Genomic DNA, 10,309 nt, shown 5'->3' on the forward strand with positions numbered 1-10,309 from the left:
ATGAGTCAACACGAGACACGTGTACCGGGTGGTACAGTGTCATTTTGCCAACCCGCATGTGAACCATTGCTATAGCTGTCAGGGTTGTTCTCTTCTCTGAGAGACCCTGCATTTCTATAGCACATTCAGAGAGAGGTATTATCCTGTTAACACCGGCAGCGGCTGTCCTCAGCTCCTCGAACAGTTTAGCTGACATAATTGTTATGTCTGCCCCACCGTCCAGAAGTGCTTCGTGTGTGAGGACACCTTCGAGTGTTACCGACAGGTACGCCTTTTTGGCGACCCCCCTTCTGATAAAGTTACACAGAAACCTCTTGGGTTTTTCCTGACGCTTCTTCACGCGTTCAGCTTTGTCTGTGTAATCTTGGTTTGTCTGAACCGTCAGCACAGCAGTAGCTGTTTCTGAGTGTTCAGCTTGCGATGACTCGTCATCGGTTGCGTGTGTGTCTACCCCCCCTTCTTCTGATGAGGGGTTGTTTGAGGCAACAACAGCCATGTCTTGGTGTGTCCCACCGACATATGTAATGTTGTCATTCGCGCCCTCAGATGTAATAGTGATTACATTACTGCATAGTGCTCCTGGTTGGGTTCCCGTGTCAGTGTGTTTCAAAGTTTCTAACAACCTGCGTATTTTCTCTGTCTCTTCCGAGCTCAGAGGTGTAGGGCCTTGTTTCTGGAACTTTTGTGATTTTTTCACCTCGGTTCGTTTCGTCCGAGGTGGGGGACGGTCAGGTACGTCTTTTGGGGGTTCCTTTACGTACTTCCCTTGATTATATGGGTCCTCTTGGATCCCATATCTTTGCGTCCTACGCCCACCCCATTTACGATAATCACGTCCATCCTCTGAAAGAGGAGCTTTTTTGTCCCAGCGTGCACCTTCAAGACGCGGTTTGTTAGTTTGAACAGACTGTTTTTTCTCACCTTTTTTAGGAGGAGGCGGCGAGGCACGCCGTCCTTCCAGTTCAAGATAGAGGGGTTTAACCTTTACACCAGGAAACGCTTCTATGGGCGTCTTAGCATGAGAACATGCCTCGAACACATTCACAGCACACTGTTTAATCTCACTGATGGATTTCTCTCTGAAATTTGCCATCATTTGTACTGATTGTTTAAAATCAGTGTGGAGATTTTTGCTGAAAACAAATTTAAAACCTTCTTCTTCCTCCATTCCGGTTTCATTTCTGTTACCAAAATAAGCTTGGAAGATTCTTTTGTAATAAACTCTTGGATGTTCAGTTTTGCCCTGCGTGACCTTGTCCGCAGCTGGGAAACCAGCAGGTCCCGTGCAGGAGTCGTACTCTCTGATCAAAGCTTCACACAGAAGGTTGTAATCCCTTCTCGTTGCATCAGGTAGACGCTCGATGAAGGTGAACACCTCTCTGTCTGAAGTGAGCCTTATCAGACTGATCTTATCCTCAACCGTAGCATTAGGATAACCTCTCAATCTGAACTCAAGATCTTTCAGGTACGCTTTTGTTCCAGATGAGCCCATTGGTCCCGGTACAAAGCGTTGTACATATTTTGAGATTTTCTGCAAATCATCCATTGAAGGAGACAGTATCAACGGTCTCACTTGCGTGGTTGGTGGTGCAAATTGGTGAAGGTCTGTCCCTATCACCCGAGATGGGGGTGGAGGTGACAGAACGGGATTAAGAGTAGGAGGTGCAAACCGGTGCAGATCCGTCCCTATCACCCGTGATGGGGGTGGCGGTGTTAGAACGGGACTAAGAGTAGGAGGTGCAAATCGGTACAGATCCGTCCCTACCACCCGAGATGGGGGTGGAGGTGTTAGAACGGGACTAAGAGTAGGAGGTGCAAAAACATCTTTCTGGGGTGATTGTGGGTGACCCGGACCCTGACCTTGTTCATCTTTGAGTCCCAGACCAGCTCGCCCCACGTCAGAAATCTTGTTTGTTGCTGTGGCTAGATTCTCCTCACAAGCTTTCAGGCGCTCCTGTGATGTCTGACATTCACTTTGTAAAAGCAGACATTGTTGGAGTAATCCCATTTTTACCATTCTGCATTCGTCAAGTTGTGCTTTAAGCACATCTATTTCAGCTTTGCAGCGGGAAACTTGTGACAATGTCACGTCGTGATCCCGTCTTAATGCAAAGTATTCACTGGACAACTGCTCTTTAGCATCCCTGGCTTCAGATAGTGATGCATCAAGTAACTGTATTTTGCTGTTCATTGAATCAACTTCTGCATTTGCATCTTGCTGTAATTGAAACATCTGTTCATAATGTTTTCTTGTGAGGACCTCGTGTTCGCTTTTAAATTGAAGGTAGTGTTCTTCAATTTCCTGAACCACCTCTTTTTCAGTGTTTAACCTTATTGCAAGGGCATCAGCTTTCTCCACAACTGCATAGAATGATTCTTTCAGCAAAATTGCAATTTTAGCCAGCTGATCATAACTTGACTTTGTAATTTCTGTAGAGGTCACACTCCCTGCAACCTCCATCAGATTGTCCACTAACTCTTTTGGGTTCATGCTGTTCACCTGTTTATCATATGGATGTAAGGATTCTGTCAGCAGCTTCAACGCTTTCTCCAAACAGTCCTTCAACTCATAAGGATCAACATCTTTTTCCATCACACCTGTCATGTTTTCACTGTGTAGCACTTTATCAGTATAAAACAGTTGCCAGCTTCAGATTATTTTACAGGTAAATATTTGTATTCAAGTGTCATTGAGTTTCACACGATTTTAGCTCTGGGTTTACACAAAAGTACTGTTATAAGTCAACTTATTCAAATGTGGGCACCTATTTGTAGGTTTTACCCCAATTCATGAATATTCTTAAGTAAATGCTTCTCTGGCAGTGTTACTTAACGTGCTTATTTCTTAACAGATACTAGATTACCAAGCTTCTCAGTGTTTCTTACTCTAAAGCACTGAATTTTTATAAACCTGCAATTTTTCTAAAACGTCTCACAGCAACATCAGTTTAAAAACGCTTTTTAAACCGTTTACTTCCATAAATTCGCTATTTTAACAGTCACTCATAGAACCAGGTGGTGAACAGAAAAAGAAAAAAATGTTATGAGGAGTTTCAGTCTTTCTTCAGAAAACTGTTATACTCCTCTTTCCCAGCAGGTGGCGGTGTTAGCTTTCTACCAGCAGGAGTCTATGACAACTTCCTGTGGACGTTCTGGCGACATCCTGTCGTTAGCCGCTTAGCTTAAAATTAGCTTCGGCTAAACTCGGTTAAATCAAAATTTCTGAACGAATTTAGAGCTAAAACGTGGCGTTGTTTCAACAAGCACGACTTCTTTGCATGAACCTGAGTTTTTTGGGACATGTGACAAATTTTATTTAGTGATTTTAAGCACAGAAAAGGCTTCGGTGCAACCAAGCTTTACAATCTGACTTCAGAGGAAGTGACGCGACACGTCACTCATCCGGTCGTTAGCTGTTAGCTTAAAATTAGCATCGGCTAGCGTGGTCCAAAAACACCATTTAGTGACGGATTTCAAACTCAAACGTGGCAAAATTTCAGCGATTAGGCTTCAAAGGAACTGAGCAGCGGATCAGAATCAACTTTAAAGCATTTTTCAACTTTAAAAAGCAGATTGAAATTCCCTAAGAAGACGAGCTTCATTTCCGGGTCACGTGACTGAATCTACCAATGACAGAGCAACAACGGGGGTGCGTTCTTATATCGCTGACTCAGAGGAAGTGACGCAGGCACGTCACTCACTTCTCAGCGTATCACAGCGTCCCAACTCAGCCGTTTTCAACCAATCACGGATCGTTCTTCCAGCTAGCGTGTAGCATTAGCCTGAACTCGTCCGTCAACTTTTCGTCTTTTAAACTGTCAAAATGTACCATTTTCTGTTAAAAACATAACCAATAAGCTTCTCAGCTGCACGGGGATGGCGCCCCGGTCTTAGAAACGTCTTTCCAACCATTTAAAACAACTCGTTCGAATTTATCAGAAACGAGCCGTACCAGAACAGCGTCTGGAACACGGTTTAACAGAATAAAGCGTTTCCACAGCTCAGCAAATTTGTCACACAAAACAGACGTACAATTTCAGCTTTCAAACAGACACGTTGACTCACAATTTCAGCTTTCAAAGCACCACTAGCTGCTAACATTTCTGTAAGCTTTCTCTGAGCATCGCAGCTCAACACGCTGCGTTTCACACAGCAAAATCTGCACGTTTTTTTCATGCCAACATGATAACAATTGTCACACGAATACAGTCCATTTTATGAACCCGTCACGGGCCACCAGATGTAGATGAACATATGCATGAGATATATATTCATAAATTAAACGGATTCTTTCATTTTTCTGGACTGTATAATAACGTGCATTGAATTTAGAAATGTAACGTGAGACGTTAATTATCTTTGACTCACCAACGACAGTGGGTCATTTATTAACAGAATCAAAGTTTAACACATCACACATTTACATTAATTGGCAAAATATGGAAAATAACAACATGGCTAATTTTAGCAAGCTGTACAATTTTGATTAACCACACGGCGGTGGTTGGAAACTTTACACAGACATTTCTAAAATATCTGGAATGATTTCTACCTGATAGAAGAATTTTAAAGATGGAAAGATGAAGTTTAGAGGGAGAAAAAGATGGGTGAGGGTGTTTGTTCGTGTCAGCATTCAGAACGGCACTCTCCTGGTTTTTCTCAGCTTCTTCCCCCAGTACACTTAGGTGGTATAAATCAACTCTTTTACCTGGAGATGTCTCCACTGGTACGAAAGTCCATTCAACGCACCCTTTCAGCGTCTCCGTAGGAACAGCTGTGAATCGTCCGAAGTAGTGACGGTATTCCGTCCGACACAGGTTCACCTCACGAGTGGACTTCACATGAGTGGAGTCCGTCAGAGTTCCACCCAGAGGTGGAAGATGTTATAATCCCATAAGACTCGGAAGAGCTCTGTGGTCATGTCAGGATTTTCCTGTTTCCCAGCACGGGAGCTGCAACGACTGAAGCCGGAGCCTGAAGCGACTGGACTTCTGCAAACTCTCCACCCGACACTCCAACTGGACTCGACTCCAAACTCGACCGGGTTGAACTAGGAAGTACCGACATTTTAAAGAGCTCTATTTCCGGTTCATTTGGGAGTTTCTGATTGGTCAATATCGACCAGACAGGGGTGTGTTTTGTGACGTAAGAGGTCACTAGGAGTCAGAAAAACAGCAAGAATGTTATGGAACAGATTGAAAATGTTTTTAGAGACAGAGAGAGAAATGTTTGGACGAGTTGGCGGAAAACAGGTGCCAACAGGTGCCAGCTTCTCTATTTACGTCTGAGAGGATTTAAAAACAAGACAGCTCGTTCCAACACTTGTCTGCGTTTGACTCCAACCTTGGACCAACTTACGCTGCTCATTCAAAGACATAAAATCAGAAAATGCATAATTACTCTGTAACAGACCTTAACATGAATTCTAACTTTGCATGAGGATTAAAAATCATTATTACTGTTTCACAGTTAATTAAAATGATTAGTTCACCGCAGCATCTAAAATGGTTTGAACTAAAAACACTTTGATTATCAAACATTTGTAAAATAGTAATGATAATAGAAAAGAGAGTGTTCTTTCACTTGAATTTTCAAGAAAGAAAGTCTCAGGATGGGTCAACCTGTATTTCTGGATTCAAATCAATGAAATGACAGTTTCTGTCCCACAAGGTGCCTAAGGTCAAGGTTTTGACATCAGGCCTAGTTCACTACAAATGCTTAAAGTAATGACTAAGGCATCATGTTGCACAATATGTAGAACTTACAGGATGAATGTTACTATCACACCAAACTAGATAAACATCTAGACAAGACATAGCCATGTGCGTTTGCTGATGTTTATCTGTGCTGGCTCTCCTAAAGTTAATCAGATGTAGATTTTCATATAAGGATTATTTTCTGAGCGTTTGAGTCAAATCTCTCCTGGTTTATGAGATATTTTGCTAATGGTCAAACTATGCATGTTATTCATATAATAAGACCTTAAAGGTGCTGAAATGGCTCTATTAGACTCACCTGCCTTTTGTTTCAAACTTCTACTAGTAAAATGTAAAATATGTTTTTTTCTTTTACCGACGTTGAGTTTTAATTTGTGTGAGCTTGACCCAACGATTGATAATGATAATGACCATATGATTAACTCAAAGTGGCCCTATATGTTTTTGACTTCCACACTCTTTCTATAAAACCAGTTTCTTCATAAACAAACAAGTAATTATCATTTTTATTTTGTTTGACCAAATGATTAATTTAAAAATGACTCAGTCATTTAGTACCTGGTCAGCTGTGGGATCAAAGTTTCTATTTACCAGAGGAACTTTAAAGTGTTTTGAAGAGCCGAGTAAATGAACACATTTAGGTTGGGCTGTATAAAACAGTTAAGACCGGCTCATTATCCCCTGCAGTTGAAGACTATAATGTTTGTGTGTGTTTGTTTCAGGTTACCTTGGACCAATTTTACAAAAAAAAAATCATGCATTGTGGGAAGCAACTGTTCTTTATGGGGCCCAAAGCCCGGGCCCCATAAGAAGAAGTCCTGTTGGTGGGTTAGGGGTCAGGTTATAGAAAATGAATGGAAGTCAATGCAAAGTCCCCAAAAAGTATGTTTACAAGAACGTGTGTGTGAATGTGTGTGTGTACTGTGTTAGCAAAATGCTGCGTCTTATGAATCACTGGACATATTTTAATAAACATTCAGGGAGGAATCATTGACTGTAGAACTGATTAATTCAGGAGTGAATCATTTTCAAAATGGCTGCCTCTACACCATCTCAGTAGCGCCCACTGCTCCACCTGCTGGTGGATGGGTTAAAGGCACAGAGCCAATTTCATCATTGTATGGGAACATACAATAACACTGGTGAGGGCGTCTTGGGGTCCTCCCCCAGAAATTTTAGACTAAAGCAGATGTCATTTCCTGCACTCTGGTGTATGTTTATGGGTTGTTAAACATCTACGTTAACCTAACGTGGTGCTAAGCTAGTGGTGTGCAACACAGACACCCCCCTACCCCCCAATCCCAGTCAACAACTGCCAGCACTAACTTGGCGCTAAGCTAGCTTGCAGCACAGCGGTGTCTCCCCCTCCTCCCCGTTGGTGAGTTTTTGTAGGTACACTCAGTCTGTCCCTCCTCAGAGACGGACAGACTGAGTGCGACTGGCCGGGGTCGAGTTGCCTATTTCAGGTTGAACAAGAGCAGCGCCCCGCTGACGCTACAGAGCTCGAATGTCCAGAGTAAAACTCACTTTACCGCGGTTTAATGTGGCGCTATGGCTCTGCAGACATTGCACAATGCTGTCTTGTTTTGTGGTGTTTAGTGTAAAATACTTCCACACAGCGGACATGTTTAGATGAAAACTTTGTTAGCTGTTAGCCACAGTGCTGCTAACTCAGTCCTCACGTTGTAGCTGGCTGCAAACTATGAACTGGATTTCCTGAATGCGAGGCGGGTCTTATAACTCTGGGCTCATGAGACACGCCGCTGTTCAGGAAATCCATTCCATAGTTTGAAGCCAACATGCATCATGGATTGGAAATCTCTGCAGGTTGGATCGGAAAAATCCGATACGTAAATTATGCTGGTATCGGATGCTGATACTGTTACTGGATCGGCCCCATCCCTTGCAAAAACTATATATTCTTTCCTTATTTACAAGAATCTTGTCTTTTATTTTGTCTTAGGGTGTAAAAATATCAAAAAATGTTAAAAACCGTTAACGCACATCATACCATACATGCATAGCCCACACCAATTATTCTTGTTTTAAATAACAAATCAATCAATCTGATTTAAGTGTATTTTATTTTAGTAGCTCATGGCTGACAGTGTTCGTCAACACATAAACTCTATGTATGGATGGATTTCTCCCCCAGGTGGATCTGAGTTTTGCGTTTCCTCTGGTCACTGCAGGACCACCTCATCACTTCATGACGTGATGGAGTAATTCACTGTAGCCTACAGGCCTTAGATTCTGTTCAAGTTTGTCACGTAAATGAGAAGACTAATGGCGCATTTCCTTATCTGCGGTGTTTTTCAGTCGTGGTAATGTATCTGCTGACAGACACTGATGTACCAACTAATTGCCGTATTTTAACCATTAAAGCTGAAGCACTTACACGTTGAGCTTGGCAGGGATTTGGGTCTGTGCATGTTGCCATTTGTCATCTCTGACAGACATTGCAAATAAAATAAAAATAAAATCTTTAAGTGGATAACTCTAATACATGCAAGTATTCACAAAGCAGGCTTCTTTTTACCCCCACACTTTGTCTTCCTTTTCACTGCGTGTTCAGTTCTGATAAGAGTATTTGCCTTTTACAGATTTCTTCTTTTTCTGTTATTTTTTGGTCACACTTACATTTTCAGACCTTTAAACAAATATTAATTTCAGACAGAGAAAAACAGAATAAACACAAACAGCAGAGTAAAGACAGATGATTTCATATAATTATGGAAAAAGCTGTCCAAACCAGCGGGACCCTTTGTGAAAAGTAAGCAAGCTTATTTAGAACTATTTCAAGGGTGTATACAGTCTTCTTGTCGACTTTAACTGTAACAGATATGGATGGTTCAAGAATCAAATGGGAAAAGGATTTGGGAATATCTACTGAGAAGCAGTCATGGAAGAACTTGTGTAGAGAAGGGGTCACTTCTACTTTAAATGCTCGATTTAGGCTGGTACAATTACATGTTTTACATCAGCTGTATATCACCCCATATAAATTACATAAATATAACACTAACATATCCCCTCTTTGTTTTAGATGTAGCATGACAGAAGGAACATTCCTCCATGCTACCTGGCAGTATTCTAAATTGCAGGGGTTTTGGCAGGGAGTGTGTGAAATTTTATCAAACATCCATGGGGTTACAATTCCACTGGACCCTGATATTTGTTTATTGGGGAACTTTAAAAATCCTAATTTAGAGACAAATTATACTAAGAAACTTACAGAAGTCCTTTTGGCAACTGCTAAGAAATGTATAGTGACAAAGTGGAAATCAGATGCACCCTTCCAATTAAAACATGGCTTTGTGAAATCAATAACTGTGTGACCCTAGAGAAAATAACCTACTGGATGCAGAACAGAACTAAGACCTTTTATAAAACATGGCAACCATTTTTAAGGTATATGTGAAACATACCTGCACACTGGATTAACTAACTTTCCTACGCTCGAGCTGTGATCAACAGGATTTATGAATAGAGATACCATCGGTCTCTCACTGTATCTCTGAACACTATATATTTAATTATGACCCGCCCCCACACTTATTTTATTTTCTTCTTTTTGTGTTATGTCACTGTAAGTATTTTTTATTTTAGGTATGTCTTACTACTCAAGTGATCCTTGTTCCTGAGCTGATTTTGTCTTGTCAATCAATAATTGTAATATTGTTATTGAAAAATCCAAAATAAAGTATTCTAAAAAAAAAAAAAAGATAAAGAATGATGCTGCTGACAAACCCCAGAGAGCTTGACCTTAAGGTCATGAACTGATGGTGTGAACATTTTGACCTGTTTGTTTGTATGTTCCTCTGAGATGAAGTGGGAGCTTCTCACCAGCTGTAACTGGACACACACCTTCCAGTAAGTTCCACTTTTATCTCATCAGCTTGCAGAATGTTTTTCTAAAAGCCTTGAAACTCATAGATGTTTATGTGTGACTGGACTTTGTGTATTTTTGTGGTCCTTGGTGGATTTAGGCTTGGAACTCCCACGGAGACCATTTTTAATTGTTGAACCCTGAACTCTGAGTTTAAGTGAGGTCAGGGAGGCGTGCACAGCTTGGGTTATGGCTTCCTTCAGAACATTGTGGATGAGCTGTTGCAGTAACTTTTTAATTGGCTGACTCACTGGGAAGGTTCACCACTGCTTCACGTTTGCTCAATTGATGAACAATTGCTCTCTTTAAATTTGATTCTACAGGACTGGTATCACCAGGCTGGGTGTGGCGAGCAAAACTGAACTAAATTATTCAAAAAAATCTGAGTGAATTCATGTTTTAATACAAAGAACAAGTACTTTTTCATAAAGGACCAGGTAGGTTTGGATACTTTTCTTCTTGAACGTATGAAATCATGACTTACTCTTCTTCTCAAAGTGCAAGGCACTGTGCCGGCGTGGATGTTCAGTCTTTCAGGGGAATACATGCAGATTAAAGGTTGACACGCTGCACTCCATCCATCCATCCATCCATACATCCATACATCCATCCATCCAGCCAGCCAGCCATCCAGCCAGCCAGCCAGCCAGCCAGCCATCCATCCATCCATCCATCCATCCATCCATCCATCCATCCATCCAAT

This window comes from Nematolebias whitei, chromosome 5, assembly GCF_014905685.2.
Source record: "Nematolebias whitei isolate Nwh7 chromosome 5, NemWhi1, whole genome shotgun sequence".
NCBI classification, from domain to species: Eukaryota; Metazoa; Chordata; class Actinopteri; order Cyprinodontiformes; family Rivulidae; genus Nematolebias; species Nematolebias whitei.